The 17,950-nt window shown below is 36.4% G+C and overlaps 2 pseudogenes; one reads left to right on the top strand and one right to left on the bottom strand.

Moving 5' to 3' along the window:
- The first annotated feature begins 4,434 nt into the window (after window positions 1–4,434).
- LOC149177049 (ubiquitin-conjugating enzyme E2 1 pseudogene) lies at window positions 4,435–4,896 on the top strand (annotated as a pseudogene).
- A 1,289-nt stretch (window positions 4,897–6,185) lies between these two features.
- LOC149177048 (homeobox-leucine zipper protein HOX32-like) overlaps window positions 6,186–17,950 on the bottom strand; it is an 81,287-nt pseudogene continuing 69,522 nt past the window's right edge.

The following is a 17,950-nucleotide window of genomic DNA, read 5'->3' as shown; positions in this document are numbered from 1 at the left end:
AAGCTACATGTCTTAATAGCATAATTGAGCATAAGGGTCTCATACTTATATGAGAATCACTAAGAAGCATTGATGCCTCAACACATTAGCTGATATTTCATCTATTAGGCCATAGATATGTTGTTCATTCATTTACAAATAAAAACATGATGAGAGCCATACATATCCACTGTCATAATACATGTTCATAACCAACATAATAAAAACTGAAATACTAAGGAAACAAAAACCATATATTCCACATATAAACCAGTATTATACCCATGAATTAACAAGGAGAAATAACCTCATATTAATGATGAAAAGGCCAACCAGGTTTGGGACTTCCATGAACCACCCAACCATAGATTGGTTGAATGAAATATTTCTTTTATCCAATCACCCCCATGCCATATTCCAAGCATGAATGTGGGACTTAAAACCAAACTCAACCATGGCTTTCGAGGCTACACCACCTCACTCTCATCAATAGAACTAGGCTTTACTACAATCCATCCCAGATCACTAGGCCATAAGACAAGCATGGATGCCACTGGATTTCTCCACCTACATTGTGAGGAATTTACCTATCACCTAGTCTCTAGGATTTACCTCAATCCACACCGGATCACTAGGCCCTAACTGAGACTCCACCCTCTAGGAATTACCATATATCCTTCCATTCACCAGAAAGGATTCCTAGGCCTAATTAAGGGAAACCACCTCTAGGATTTACTTTATATCCCTCCATTAACTGGTCGAGGATTCCTAAGCCCACCAGGGCACACAATACCTAGATTTACTACAACCCACAATCTAGTTCATGAGTCACTAGGCTAGTGGCTTTACCACAATCCATAGTCCGGTTCAAGGATCACTATTCCATGTGCTCTTTCTTTCAAAGATCCACCTCACTCAGCTTCAAATCCATTTGGCAATCCAACTCAACCAAAACATGAGAACCCCATCAAACCATGCCTATATAGAAATGGCAAGGCTAGGCTGAAAACATTATCACACCTAGTAAAACCCATGCCATGACATAAAATAACTGCATGCAATACAATGCATGCCAAATCTAGCAAGGAAATCACACATGAAAATTGATACCTACAAAGGATATTGTTGTAGGTGCTTGATCATGCTCTTCCTTGCTTTCTCCTTCCTTCCTATTGCCTTATTTTTCCTTTCTTGATCCAATGCCAAAGTGCTCCAATAAAACTCTAAGTGTCCAAGAGAGAGAGAGAGAGAGAGAGAATAATGAGAGAGCTCTAAAACTGAACTGAAAAAAGGTTACACTAACCAATCCCGAGCACAATCTTGCCAACTGATCCTCATAAGCCTTTTTATCAATGAGGCCTCTATTTTCTTCATTTTCCTCATCACATGCAACATGTGACCTTTCACCTTCCTTTTCTCCTAATTTCCTTTATTTTCATAAATAAATATGTCAAAAATTCCATTTTTCCTTTCCAAATCCTTTGTGATTGCCTTTGTCAAATTCCTTTATTCATAATAACCGAAATGAACACCTATGAGGATGTTTTCCCACCATTCAAATTGGAATACATGTCCCATCAACCATGGTTATTATTTTTCCTTTATTAAATTTTACATGGAATTTTGACCAGGGTTATTACAGGACCCTCCCCCTTAGGGGAACACCATCCTCGGTGTTCAATGAAAACTACAACCAACATGACTGTTGAAAGAAAAACATACTTACCATGGAGATTTATAACACAACACATTCTAGTATTTACAATGACCACTGCTAAAACATGACAAACATACCGTTTACTGAAGCTTTATAACATACCTCATTAGGGTATTTACAATAACCACATATATACATATGCATATACGATAAACCAACAAATAAAAGGATGATATGCCTGCATCAGCAACAAAGGAATCCAAAGGCTTACACCTCCACCCTCAAAAGTAATGCCAAGGTTCACTTCCTTCCCAGGAAGTTCAAAATCCATTACCAAATTCAAAGCTACATCCAATGTCTAGTGCTACAATCCTATGCCACTTATCCTCTCAGGGAACAATTACTGGCTCATTTTTCCAGGGCGCACTCCCAATGTGCATCCATTTCCATCTGGCAATGCTAATGACCAAAACAAATCTATCCTTATCCTTCCCTTCTATGCTACACACTCCCTCGGGCAATCCGGTCACCCCTTTCATGAAGACACTCACCTTCCAAATTCCCTGACATCCCCTATCCTGAGAGGTCCATCCCTTGGAAAGTATTCCTCGCATCGAAAGTTCAAACAACCAAGGCATATATCTGCCTCTAAAGCATCATACCGGTCATAACATGCTCATGGAAATCAATGGAAAATATTGGGTACCAGTGTCCCACAATGGCCCTACGCCTGAAGTGCTTTACCAACATACTGCTACCTGTTCCAATTCCTTTTAGTGTTTCTGCTAATTATTGCAGTTGGTTTCAACCACCCAACAAGGCATTTGCGCGCTTCCTGTACCAAGCACATAACTTCCATTAGGTTTAAAATAAATTGAAATAACACTAGTAGAAAATGGTGAAATTAGTGACTACGTGACTAAAAAAGTTAGTCACCAGAACTTTTCCAAGTGAAATACTACTAAAAGTTGGCAATATTAAGAGACCCAACTAAAACTGACTAACATAAATGACTAATGTAGTATAGGGATAAAAAATATGACTAAATAATAAGTGACCCAACTAAAAGAGACTAACTTAAATGACTGATTTAGTCCAGGTCTAAAATAGATGACTAGATAATAAGTGACAAAATAAAAAATGATTAACATAAACAACTCTTATAGCTCAAGAATAAAAATATAACCAACTAACAAGTACAACAACTATATGAACTAGTCATTTATGATAATCATTTTTAATTATGTCACTCTGAGAATGGAAAATTGAAATTTTGATATTGAAGTGTTACATTTCATTAAGTTTTAACACTACAGATGAATTCAAGGAACCCCTCTGAATCCATCTACAGTGTTAGAATTTAGAAACAAAGTGGTCTCTAAATCCATATGTAGTGTTTAAATTTAGTGACAAAGGGGTCTCTAAATCCATCTACAATGTTACAATTTAGAGACCTCCTTAAAGGGGTCTCTAAATCTATCGACAATGTTAAAATTTAGTTAGATAGATTCAATTGGTAGGAATGTAGAATCAAAAGAACTAATCATGAATTCACTTTTTGTTGTATTAGAACTTCTGAAATAGATCTTGAGTATGAGATCCAAGAAAAAAGTCCCAAGCTTTCAATATTTTATTAGAGTTTAGGGTTTAGGGTTTATAGCACTTTAGTAAATGATTTTAATAAACACTTAAAAAAGGTTACAAAACGCTTGTTAAAATGTTATAAAATTTTTAGGGTTTGTGGTTTAGGGTTTAGGGTTTAAAATGTTATAAAATTCTTAGGGCGGGTCTCTGAATCCATCTACAGTGTTAAAATTTAGAGACAAAGTGGTCTCTAAATCCATATGCAGTGTTAAAATTTAGTGACAAAGGGGTCTCTGAATCCATATACAATGTTAAAATTTAGAGACCCCCTTAAAGGCGTCTCTAAATCTGTTTGCAATGTTAAAATTTAGTTAGATGGATTCAATTGACAAGAATGTAGAATTAGAAGAACTAATCATGAATTCACTTTTTGTTGCATTAGAACTTCTAAAATAAATCCTCAGTATGAGATCTAAGAAAAAAGTCCCAAGCTTTCAATATTTTATTAAACTTGATAGAATATGCATTTCATATTTTCCAGTGTAAAAGTTTTTGATATTTTCTTTAGCTTGATAACAATGTACAAGGGAAAATTCACTTTACATATTGATAACCCTTAACGATACATTTTCTAAATGTTAAAAGAAAACTTAATTCCTTCATATTCACTTTATATTCAAGATTAAAATGAATCCAAACTGATTCAAAACTTTAAGGACATACACATACTAGTGGCAATAATTTACCTTTTAAACATGAATATAATAGTTAAAAATACTATTTTACCAAGAAAACTCTTAAGATAATATAAACAAATAAATTTTAAAAGATAATATAAAGAAACAAATTTTAAAGTAATTTTAAAATTAATTTAAAAAAGTAATTCATTGGAAATATTGGAGGGAATGATTGATGTCTCTTATATAATCAAGCAGGAGCAGTGGTGGGAGGAATGTTGCAGGTTTGAGTCTTGGCCACTTCTTGATCTCTTTTTGTATCTTCTTTACTTGATTGCCTTGGTCTTCTTTTTTGAATGAACTCGACACTTTTCTCTTTCTGAATTTAGTTGTAGCAATAGATCTGTGCAACTTGGGTGAACTAGAGCTCTGTTTTCTAAGAGCTAATGGAATCCTATATTAGAAATGTAGGTTGATTTATAGAATTTTGTTGCTTGACAAGGAGGTGTAACCCTTGCTCTAGTTCTGGCTCTGAGAATGCCATCCTCGACACAACTTCGACTAATTTTTGACTTGAATATTATTAGGAATGAGCCTCCAGAGGGTTGTAGTGCAAGTCCTCACTCCAAAGAGAATCTCTTTGTATGGAGTGCTACCATCTTTGGTCCTGATGAGACCCCCTAGGAAGGCGGGATTTTTGGGTTGAGTTAAATTTTTGGGGAAAATTATCCTGAGAAGCCACCTAGAGCATGATTTAGCTAAGATGTCTTCCATCTTAATGTATATCATGATGGAACTTTCTACATGGACATCATCTAGGATGCTTGGTCACCTTGCCATAATGTTTGTACAATATTGAAATCATTTCAATCTCTATTCATGGATCCAAATCCCACGAGCCCAACAAATCTTGAAGTTTCCCAACTATATCAGAATTATAGTCAAGCCTACAATAGGAGAGTGTGACGATGTGCTTGCAAATCTATTGAATCTTCCTGAAGATAATTGATGAGCCAACAACCGGATGCATGTAGGCCACATATAATATGAATGTCATTGTTCTTCTGATAAGAAATCGCTACAAACAATGAGAAGGTCTTTTAAACCTTCTGATTGTGTATAGTTGTTACAAGAGTAACATAACTAAATTGTTACTTCATCTGTAGGAACTCAAGTTTATCACATGCTTGTCTTTTTCATTGTTTGGAATTCAAAAATCCCTTGGAGAATATAATTAGTTTTATCGTCTTATTAAAAAAAAATCACGGTAGCCTTGACCTCTAACGCCTGCAATGTTGAATTCAATGAGGAGGCGGCACAGAAATTTCATTACAAGTCTGAATGACACTACTACAATCTTAGGAGAAAGGTATGTGTTTTTTATTTGTCAGATGGTTGATGGAACAAAGTTCCCTTAAGGATTTTCTTTATTCTTCTAAATGCTTGTGGAGGTTGCTGGGATTTTACTTATTTTTTGTGGTTAAGAGGCATTTGAAACGAGGACAACTCATTGATGTTTTGATAGAATTGAAACCCTAGAATCTTGGTTTCTTGCTATAGATTCCCTTGTTCCAATGTATTGAATGTTTTTAGGGTTTTGTATTATATTAGAAAAATGTAAACTTCGAAGTTTTTGAAACCCTAATCATCTATGACATCCCGAGATTTTTATTTTTTCAATGTATAGGTAATTTGTTTCCTGGAGATGTAATTGTGGAAGATGTTTTTGAAACTAACCTCCATGGACTATTTTTTGTACCGTTCATTTAATTTCAATTTGCTTTTATTTTAATTTTAGTTTACTTCTTCTACCTTTTTTGGTGTGGCTGTGGTAGGTGCATAACTTCATACAATATGTTTGTTTTACTACAAGGCTATGTTTGGCAAAGACATGTCATAGAGACCTCTCGATTTTATCACATTCATTCAGGAGGTTTACCTAGCCTCATCCCCATATAAAATATTATTAGACTATTATCATGTGGAATGAGCCCGAATCCTAGGCCTTTTACCTGGCCCCACCCTCATAAAATACTATTACCATTGGCTAAAAGATGTTTCTGAGGCGTATCAGTTTCATCAAAGTTATAACTTACGCCTTTTATCTGGGCCTATCCTCTTAAAAGATTGCTAAACTATTATCGTTGGAAAGTGAGAAATATCAAATGACTATCACTATCATGGGAGTGGTGGCTCAATTGTTCATATCAAATATTATCGAATAGTTTTATTTATTATCTAAATAAGGGATCTAATAGTTCATAAACAAAAAATTTAGATGTATCCTTTTACCCGTAGCTTTTGAAAATTAAATGAGAAAGTGTGAGTGCTCCTAAGGTACCAAGAAGTGGTCTTGACCCACGAAGATGGTTTAATCCAGAAGGAGCTAATGTTATAACAAATTTTTGCACATTTGTGCTAAGATTGTTCACATATTGGTGGTCCATAATGGCGAACTTATCTTGCATATTTTTTTCATAAATAAACTGGTAAGAAATAGTCAACAAAGATTTTGACCTCAATGAGTTGCCTCACTGATTGATAAAAGTTGGAGTTGTAACTAATCCAACTGCAAAGGAAGAAGCAAGATTTGGCTTGAAATATAACCATCCTACATCATGTACATTTAAATTTCTTAAACATCCCAATCAGTCATACCTGATCACAAAGATCACTTGCTACAAATTCATACAGTCCATGGCTACAATATGTTTACCATCCTCTATTTCTTTTCAAAATCAACAACAAAACTTTATTTTCCACCTCTATTAGAGACCATACTCACTATTTCTGAGTCTAGTGCAACAACTTGGAAACCAGATGGGAGCAAAGGAGCATCATCTGAAAATGATGAATCAACTAGAGAAAAATCAAGTTGTGCAGGAGCTTCAACTACCTTTTCACCAATTCCATTGCATGCATGTCAATTCATGAAAATAAATAAATAAATAAAATATTATTTCTAGAAATATGTAACCTTTTTTTAAATGATTTAGCATGAAATTGGACATAATAACTGCAACAAAACCATATCTCTTGAGAGGACAACTTCCTCTTGTGTAAGATCATGCCCCTCCAACTTGACAGTCTCGAAGAACTATTAGTATAATCACTCCAAGATTAAAATATATAGCTAATTCCATAAAACATTTAAGCAAAATACCTGCTTATGGAATGATTTCACAGTCCATGAATGTTCTCCAAACAAAAGTTAAATTATTGAGCACAATAAATTTAACCCTTCATGCTAACAATATGCCCTATGGTGGGCATGAAATGGCCATCTCCGAAGAAACTAACTTGTGTCTAGGAAGTCTAAAAGGACTTGTCTCTAAGCTGGCCACATAATAGATATAATTGGACAAATCTTCCCATTCTGAAATTTTTTCTTGCAAGAAAAGGATAAGTAATGTTGTGTTATGAAACTAGCTTACAATAAGATAGAAAAGAGAGATAAACACCTTAGAATTCAGCCTCTTCAAGGGGGCAACCTCCTTTACATTGCACAAATGAACAATTTTTGGACGATACAAATGACAAAACCTCCTTTCTATATATAGGAGTCTAAGGGGTCATAATATAACCAAAGTCGACATAACAATAATAATACAAGGGCACAAAAATAACAATATGGGGACAATAAGGGCACAACAATAACAACAAGGGATACAATGACACTAGTAATGGGGGAATCACTAGTATTCTAGGGACCTAACATGCCCTCTCCTTCAAAAAAGTGTTGTCCTCAAGGTTTGAGTAGTTATGGATGCTTCTGTATAAAATTCTCATCCTCCCATGTGGAATCTTCAACGGGTAAGTTCTTCCACTTGATGAGATACTCTGAAATAGATCAATTTCATAGCTGTCGAGTTCTTGTTTCGTTAAATGCTTCAGGTTCCAATATGATTTTTCCTTCCTCATCAATTTCTGGTAATATTGTTTGAAATGGGAGCTTGTCACATATAACCTTCTTTATGCATGAAACATGGAAAAGTAGGTGCACTCGGGAAGCTACAGGAAGCTCCAATTTGTATGCCATAGTACCTATATTTTGCAACACCTTGTATGGACCATAATACTTTGGTGATAATTTATTATCCTTATTAACTTGCTTGAGGGACATTTGTTTATATGGTTGTAGCCGTAAGAATACCCAATCACCTACATCAAAACTTTTTTCGCTGTGATGTTGATCTGCCTGCTATTTCATTCTATTCTGCGCCAAGGTGAGGTTATCCTTTAAAAGTTGGAGAACTTGTTGCTGATGCTCGATGTGATCTTCCACTACTTGAACCTTAGAATTTTCTCTTAAATATGATGTGATGGATGGTGGATGATACCCATAAAGTGCCATAAATGGGGTCATTTTTGTTGTAGTATGGGAGGAAGTGTTATACCACCATTCAGATAGAGGCAACCATTTGACCTATTTTGTTTGTTTATCAGATACAAAGCAATAAAGATATCCTTCCAAACATTTGTTTAATATCTCAATTTTCCCATCAGATTGAGGATGATAAGATGAGCTATGAGCTAATTGAGTACCAAGGCAAGAAAATAATTATGTCCAAAAATTTATAGTGAAAATGGGATCTCTGTCACATACAATAATCTTTGGGTTTCCATGTAGCTTTTGAATTGTTTCCATAAATGTAGTAGAAATTGTACTCAATTTAAATGGATGAGATAATGCATAAAAGTGTGCATACCTAGTAAGTTTGTCAACTACCACCACGATAACACTCTTTCCTTTAGACTTGGGTAAACCTGTGATAAAATCCATCGAAACCTCCTCCCAACGTTGGCTTGGAATGGATAAAGGTTGTAATAGACCTAGGGTCTTAATTGTTTCAACTTTATTTTGTTAGCAAACCAAACATTCTGCCACAAAATTTTGAATATCCGATTTAAGGCCATCCCAAAAAAATCCTTCTTAACCCTATGGTAAGTTTTAAGAAATCCTGAGTGCCCTCCTAAGGGAGAGGTGTGCCAATTCCCTAGGAATATTTTGTTTTAGTTGGGAATTCTTACATAGGTATAGCCGATCTTTATACCATAACGAATCATTTTTCCAGCTAAATGTATCAGATGTACTGGGATCTTGTTGTAACTTTTGAATGCGTGCTGACACTTCTTCGTCATTCTTCCATTGATCCCTTGCTTCGTTGCTTCTGGAGTCCATGAAAATGAATCTTTCTTCAATAATGTTGTTAGAGGTGCTGATATTCTCCCATAATTCTTAACAAACTTACGATAATACCCCATAAACCTGAGAAATCCTCGTAGATGTTTTATGGATGTGGGGATTTTCCATTCCTTAATGGTTTTAATTTTGCTAGGGTCTACCTTAACATCTTCATGAGATACAGTATGACCCAGATATTCCACCTCTTGTACTCCAAAGAAACATTTGGAGATTTTTGCATATAATTGTTTCTCCTCTAATAGTTTAAGCACCCTGTCAACATGATCCTTCCAAGACTTGTTGTAGATTAGTATATCATCAAAAAATACTAACACAAATTTTCTAAGGAAGGGTTTGAAAATGGAATTCATCAAACCTTGAAATGTAGAAGGAGCATTGGTAAGGCCAAAAGGCATGACAAAAGATTTATAATGACCCTCATGAGTTCTAAATGTTGTTTTTGGAATGTCTTCAGTCTTCATTCTATTTTGATGATATCCTGAACGAAGATCCAACTTGGTGAAGTAAATTGATCCACGCAATTCATCCAATAATTCATCAATGACAGGAATGGGAAATTTATCTTTAATAGTGAGCTTGTTGAGCTCCCTTTAATCTAGACACATGTGCCATGATCCATCCTTGTTGTGAACCAATACTACTGGAGCAGAGCAAGAACTTTGAATAGGTGGAATTATACCAGCCTCTAGCATTTCTGCAACCATACATTCAATTTCACTCTTTTGGTCATAGGGATATCTGTCAGGCCTGATGTTTGGAGGGACATTTCCTGGAATAAAATGAATAGCATGATCATGATCACAAACAGGTGGGAGGCCTTTGGGAGTCTCAAATACTTTGGAATGATTGTCCAAGAATTTTTGGAGATCTGGAGAAATATATGATTTCTATGTGGGAACTTCTAGTGAACATAATTGTGCAATTATGTCTCGTTGTTATTTCTTTAGAAGCTTTGTAATTTCATTAGAGTTGATTATCTTTCTCAATTTCCCTGCGATACCCCTTAATTCAACTTCCTTTCCTTCTGAAGAAAATTTCATGAAAAATTCTTGAAAATTAAAAGCTATTGTACCCAAGGATTGTAGCCTTTAGACTCCTAGTACAACATCAACACCCCCCATTGGAATGGAAAGCATTAGGCTATTCAATACATATTCTCCCATGGATAGCTTGATATTATGGCACTGTTCTGAGCAATTTATGGTTCCTCCACTTGCAACCATCACTTGACACTCCGGTGCTGGATATGTGAAGCAATTCAATTCCTTGGCTACCTTACAATGAATAAAATTATGGGTACCGTCGGAATCAATGAACACTATTACCTTTTTCTTCTTTTTATGCCCTTCTATCTTGATAGTTTGAGGAGTGGTAATTCCAGCCAATGCATTACAAGATATGGTTGGATTGATTTCTTCTTTCTACAGGGTTTTTTCTTGGTGTATATCCTCTTCTTTTGATGTTTCTTGTTCCTTTTCTTCCTCCTATTCACAATCTATGTAAAATAATGTCTTCTCGGCACACTTATGACCTCTAGTGTATTTTCTATCACAATTGTAACAAATCCTTTTTTCTCTTTTTTCTTCCAATTGTTGTGGTGTCAACCTTGTAGGTTGTCGATGGCTAGGGGCAACAACACTTCCATCTTTATGATTGTGAGTGGTAAGCTTCCTTGTTGCCATAAGTTTTCTTTCCATTTTTATTGCCAACCTAAATGCCTTCTCCAATGAATCAAGTTCCCAAAGGTGAACCTCATCTTGGATTTTATCCTTTAAAGTCCCTATGAACACATCAATCCTATGCTCCTTAGGAATATCTTTTACTGTTATATTCAACATTTGGAAGTCTTCAATGTGCTCCATCATTGAACCCTTTTTGTTTGAGATTTATCAATTGGCTAAAAAATGTGTTGCTTTTTGTATGCTCATAATGTGCTATCATTTCATCCATAAAAATAGCCCAAGTGACAATTTGTTTACAAGAGCAAAGCCATTGATACCATACAAAATAATTTGGTTCCAAATTTAAAGTTGCAATGAGTACCTTTTATGTGTTTTGCAGATTTTGGAGATCGAAAAATTGCTCCATCTGTAGTATCCATGTTACGGGATCCTTTCCATCAAACTTCTTCATATCAGTATTTGGAACATGATGGTTGTTCGATCCAACGTTAGAGTCTATGAAATCATGATTAACATTTATTTTTTTCTCATCATGAGTTTCCTTTACTACCCTTTCGCCATTAGTAAGCATTTCTTGTAGAAAAATTTTCAAATTTATCTTCAAATCTTCCATCTTGGCTTCCATGACTTTCTTTAAATCATCCATCTTAGCTTCCATGCCATCTATCTTAGCTTCCACACCATCCATCTTAGTTTCCATGTAATTCATCTTAGCTTCTACGCCTTTCTTTCAACCATCCATCTTACCTTCCATGCCTTTCTTTAAACCATCCATCTTAGCTTCCATGCCATACATCTTAGCTTCTACATCTTTCTTTAAACCATCCAACTTAGCTTTTGTTACTTTTTGTGCGAGTGAATTTTGTTGCACTTGGTCTCATAATTTTGATATATCATGTTGCATTTCTTCCTCTTCTTCATGAATCATGTTAGATCTTTCAGGTTGCTTACTAGATGTTTCCATTTTCTTTCTTTAGGGCAAAAATGATTGATAATAATGCTTCACTATGCCCTTTCAATTCCTTCAAACTAATTTTTCAAACCAAACTTATGCAAAAATTGAAAAAAACTACACACCTTTTTTCACATTGTAGGAACTCGATATTTAATCTGTTGTACCTTTGTGATTTTGGATCTCCAAGGTCTGAAACTTCTTCCTACCATAACTCTCTAAGTACCCTTTCTAACCCCACAAGTCTGATCAATATTGGATTATCCAATGAAGAGTTATGCCAAATCTCCCACGATGACCTGATTATAGATGGGTTTAGTAGAGAGAGCTTGTACAAAGTGCCACGTGTCACTGTTTGGACCTTAGGATCTGAACATGATATACATAAAACTACAGTCTATCCTCTTCCTATAACTTCTTACGAAATTTTAATCAGATTCCTAGAACACAAGTTATGATGATTTTCCCTAGGTCACCTGTTTGAGATATAATTCGGGATTCTATAAAAACCCTAACTTCCTCAGATCATATCTCCAAAAAAATAGCAAGACAAGATCTGAAATTTAGACCCGAGGTTTAGAGAGATTTCAGCTCAAATGGATTTTTTTTTGTGCTTTTGAAATGTCACAGAAAAAAAAGTTATAGCGAAAATTCCACGATGACGTGTTTAGAGATGTGAAACCCTAGAATCCAAGCTTTGATACCAAATGTTATGAAACCAGTGCACAATAAGATAGAAAAGAGAGATAAACACCTTATAATTCAACCTCTTCAAGGGGGAAACCTCCATTACATTAGACAAATGAACAATTCTTGGATGATACAAATGACAAAACCTCTTTTCTATATATAGGAGTCTAAGGTGTCACAGTATAACCAAAGTCGACCTAACAATAATAATATAAGGGCACAAAAATAACAATAGTGGGCTTCTATGGGTCACAATAATAACAATATGGGGACAATAGGGGCACAACAATAATAATAAGGGATAGAATGACAATAGTAATGGGGGAAATCACTAGTATTGTAGGGACCTAACATGTTGGGGATATAGTTTGTCCACTCGATAAGTTAGAAATTGACTTAATTATTTGGAAATGAAAAAACCTCAGTTCATAACATTCAAGCTGCACTCTATAAGCACCATAGACATGACAGCAAAAGTATCTCAACAAAAATAGTCGAACCTTAAGTTCCCTCAAATTATAGTGAAGATGGAAAGTATGTATTTTGACAACACGAGCAATCAACTTGTAATAGCATAGTTTCCTTTGTACGCAAAATTCCTAAACCAAGAGGTGTAAGCCCTTAAGTAGGTGAAATATTAGAATGCAACAACTTACCTAGAGATGTGTTTATGCTAAAATTCTTCCTCCATGCCATCAGTACCCATGAAAGTTTAGTCATCATCTGAGAAGACATTTATAGCCTCACTGAAGCTCCTACATTGATTAATAACAACCCCTCAACAATGTAGAAATTTGAATAATATAACACTTATTCACAGAGATTATCCTGATTATACGCTATTTTTGGAATGCATGCATAATACATAACCTCCTCTACCATTGATCATCAATTTTCGGAATTAAGAAACAATCGCATGCGCACATTGAAACATCAATCACACATATCAACACAGTATGTAATGGGGAAAGCATACAGCTGAAAACCCCCAACTATCTGTATATTATAATGATAGAGAACATGTAACAATACATAGTACAATACTCCTCGCAAGTACTCAGTACTATCTCCACTTGCTACACACAAACTAGCTCAGATATGAACAAGTCACAAGTTCAAATCTCCTCCACTGTTTGCCTGCCTCTACTGCACAATCCAAGTTGAGAATAGACTGAATCCAAGTTTGAATTCCCTTGGCTTGTACTGCGCAATCCTCTTTGGCAATATCAATCAATGATTGTGCAAATCTCATGCACAGCTATAGTCACAACTGATAGTAGTCTCACCCTTTCACCCACCTCTAACACTTGTCTCCACTGAACGGTCCATGCACTGAGTTAACTGATGTATTCTTTAGTTGATTTATGAGTTAATAATTAGTGAATTAATTAATAATTAATTCACACCACTCATCACTAGTGTATTTGTCAGTTAGACTAAATACAACTAGTTCAACTTAGTCAAACTCAACACAACTCCATCAACTCCTCAATCAACTCCACCAAACTCAATCACTTGAGTTCTAACTGAAGTCCATCATGCAATAGCTCAACTAACCCATAGGAAAAGTGTATTTCCTTCTGGTAGTTGCATGTGCCACATCCGTAGCTTGAACTGAAGTGCTGCAAGAGGATAAGATAATGTTTATAGTCCAAATATTATTAAGAGCTAATAATATTCGACTGTTCTATTTTTTTGACTGGCAATCTAAAAATAGACTCCGCCAATATGTCTAAAAATAGAGGTCCATCTATTTTTACCAACATGACCAATCATCCATAAATAGCATCCTTGTTACACTAAAAAATGTCACCATGACTATTTACAGTTAGTATGGCTCTATCGACAGTCATGCTACCCTCTTAGGCAAGTCTTATGCCTCTGTTCTCCATGTCAAACTCCAAGAAGAGAGAAAGTCTTTATAAATGTATTTATCTCTGGGTACGTAGGTTCTCTCAACCTTACCTGCAGGTACGCAACCAATGTTCACAATGCCTGCATCCAAAGACTCTCTGTATGTAAAGGGGCAGGTGCGTCCCCCTGTAAAGGTCAAAATGCGCAAGTTTCATCTTTAAAAAGTTACTTGTGGTCATTTCTAGAGCTTTCTAGAAGGTTGTTCGACGTGTATGAAGCGCCTCCAGATGGTTCATGTATCCCTATCAAAGAGGAACTTATCCCATCAATGAGGGAGCTATCCCATCCAAAGAGGGGATTATCCCATTGATGGTGGACCTGAATAACTTCCTCTACAGCACTATAAATACAGGCATTGGGCCAGAAGGAGGGGGGGTTGGAAGCTATACATTTCTAAGGGTAGATGCTGCTGGAATTAGGACTCCCATTTAGAAGCTTGTGAGGAGAGATTGCCATCTTTGCTTGTTCTATTTGGAAGTGGGTGAGCTTTGTCAAAGTAAAGGAGGACTCTTGAGGACCCTGGAAGGAGCTTGCACAACACCAAGGCTCAGGTTGTAATGGTTCCTTTTTGTTACCTTTAATGCAAATTAGTCCATTCTTCTCAATAACTTGTTGTCTATGAGTTGTTTCATATACTCCTTGGTCTATATGTTGAATATGCTTTGTTTTATGTTATAATCAGGTGCTATTTAATGGTTTGACTGTTGGTGATTGCAGGTTTCGAAGAGAGGGAGGAGCTCATCCGGATCAACGAAGCTGGACTTCTACAACAGCGTTTGGTTAAAGGTAAGAGCCGCACACTTGATTTCTCATATTGCAATACATATTTAGAGAAGGATTGCTCTCGTTTGTTTTGTTTGTCATTAGAATGTCTTAGACTTCTAGGAAGGTCGGTTGTGTCCGCACTATTGACTGATTCCGTGTGACAAATTGGCGGCTCCGCTGGGGAACCATTGATGTGAAAGTTGTTTCCTTTGAATGAACTTTGCTCTGAGAAAATTGGTTTATTTTTCTGGTTTTTGGCTGTGTGAACTTGTATTTGGGTGGATTAGCTTAAAATTAAATTAGATTTAGTTTTTCTTGAGTTTTCCAGTAGGACGCACCCTCTGAGTATTGCACAGTGCGTCCCTGGACGCATTGTCGCTGTGTGCACAGAGCGGGCCCGCACCTGTCTTAACAGGCTGCCTGTGTCCCCTGCTAAAATTTGAGAAAATTCCATTTTTTGCATTTTTTCTTTTAGATTTTGCTTTTTCTTAGTTTTTACTGCCCAGATCCATTTGTCTCTTGTCAAAGATCTTCACCTGAACTCGTTTCGATAGCATTGAGTGTTTTAGTGGTTTTCATAGAAGTTTAAGCCCTAGGGTTTGATTTTTGAGTAGGTCTTGTAGTGACTTTGGCGGTAGAAGTTGTCAAGCCTTAGATCTCTCTGGTTTTGTCAGCATTCTTAGAAGTCTGACCTGTCATAAAGTCTACCTGTGAGAGCAACTTACCTTTGAGTGGTCTCTTTGGCAAATTTCGAAATACTTGTTGATTGAGTATTGAATTCCATTTTACAAAAAGAACAAAAAGATTTGAGTTTTGTTTTGATTGGTCTTTTGATTCTGCATTAGCTGGTCCTTGATTTGATTGTGGTCAAGTAAAACAACCTAGAATCATCTTTGTAAGCTTTTGACCTCTTGAGTTTTGCTTGTAGTTAAATTTCCCTTTAGTTTGTTTTTGAATGATTTTGAGTTGATTTCCTTAGATTTGTTAAAATTGATTTTTGATAAATAGTTTTATTTGCTTGATTAATATAGGAAAATAAAAAATTCTTTTGGAATCGAATTTGCTTTAGTAGCGTTTCTAGTCTTTTGAAGAAAAGGAATTTTCATGAGTAATTAGTGGTTATGAGTGCATGTTTTGGAAAAGATAAAAGAAAATTGTTTCTTTGATTGTCTTTATTAAGAAAGTTGTTTTTTATAAAAATTGCATTCTCTCAACTCTCTTAGTTAAGAAATTCATTGAAAAGCGAAGTAGTGTGTAAATCATCCTAAGTGCATCTTTGTAGTGGTTACGAGTCGAGTCTACACACCACCAGTTTCATCTCCATTACCTTTTGTCTTAAGGAGGCCATAAAAAATTAACGCTTAAAGTAAAATTGACGTAGTAATTTTTATTTACTAGGGCTCTGAAACACCAATTTAGATCAGGCTAGTGTCTTGGAGTAGGAGAGTAATAAACTCTCCAAGACAACAAAACCAAACAAGTAGCTTATCTTGAGATAGAATAAATCCAACTGTTTCATTTACACTCTGGGAAAGCTCCTCTTAAAGGAGAAGCACGAGCTCGTGTCCGAACTAGTGAGGGGATCATTCCCCCCTCGTTGGGAACGACGCCAGACACGCACATATTACAAATGGTAAACCTCGGATTAACCATTGTCGAGGAGCCAGGGGTCACTTGTCGGTAAACCTTGGATTATTGTCAAGGAGCCGGCAAGGGGATTGAGCTTGATACTCTGCCCTTGCGTGCTGTCGGAGTTTAGACTGTTCCCCCAGGTGTACTTGTTGCTGTTGGTAACCTTAGTGACCATAATATTTAGGATTCTACCGAGGTGACGGTGGAGGGAAGGTCCCACTGTACCTGGAGCAGACATCGGCTAGACTCACTTGGATTTTCCGGGGGGTTCACTTCACTCGAGACGGTTAAAGTGGAGGAACTTGTGCCGGTCTATTCATTAAGCAGGTTGCCGGGGTAACTGTTCCACCCGCCATTTCTGTACTGAATCCGGCGAGGTTGGACTTCATCACCAACTAGCGCTTTCGGTCCGGAAGACTACTGTTTGTGCTTGGTTTGACGCCCTAGATTCTTTAGGCGTGTGCTTCAAATTTGTTTGGTTCTTTAGAGACTTTAGGTGGTTTGATTTGAGATTTTACTTTGTTTTCGTGTGTAGTAGTTAAAAGTCTTTAATTGTGGCGGAATTACCGAGACAGTCCCGTAGACTTCGGGGCAAGTCACCTGAGATTGTTACCGGAACTGATTTGTTAAGGAAACTCCATAGAACGCGGGGTGGACCTCCTGAAGACGATCCAGGTCAGTACGAAGGTTTAAAGGTCCTTGTAACTCCTCCTAGTGGCAGTAGAGTAGGTTCACCTGAAGAAGGAGAATCTTCCTTGGTAGTCCATCCAGATTACCAAAGTCTAGAGACAGGTTATAATCCCAAAGCTGTTACAGTTTCTGAGCTTGTTGGTAGTTTTTTGTCTACTAGTGATACAGGCGAAGAACCTGAAATATCTGAACCTGTTACTCCAACTTCTAGTGTTCCTGATTCACCTAGGGTTGAAAGAGTCATAACCGAAAATCTTCCTTCTGGATTGATTGCTATTGAAGAACTTGCTCCAGAAGAAGAAGTAGGCCCTGTTCTTGAAGATCAACCTACCATTGATCTAAGAGAGCGTGAATCTATCTTTTACAGCCCTCCTAGAAGTACTACTTGGTATCTTTCGTTAATTAATCATCTAGACAACTTAAGTACCGGTTTTTCTCCACCTCGTACTCATTTTCCATCTAGAGGTATATATAGTCCTGTAAATATGTCTGGTTAGTCGTCCATGTTTTCTCAATCATCTG

The sequence above is a fragment of the Pinus tabuliformis genome, chromosome 4_1 (assembly GCF_031772625.1).
Source record: "Pinus tabuliformis cultivar Carrire ecotype Pingquan chromosome 4_1, CPIR1, whole genome shotgun sequence".
In the NCBI taxonomy this organism is placed as follows: Eukaryota; Viridiplantae; Streptophyta; class Pinopsida; order Pinales; family Pinaceae; genus Pinus; species Pinus tabuliformis.
This window is presented reverse-complemented; position numbering and strand designations above follow the sequence as displayed.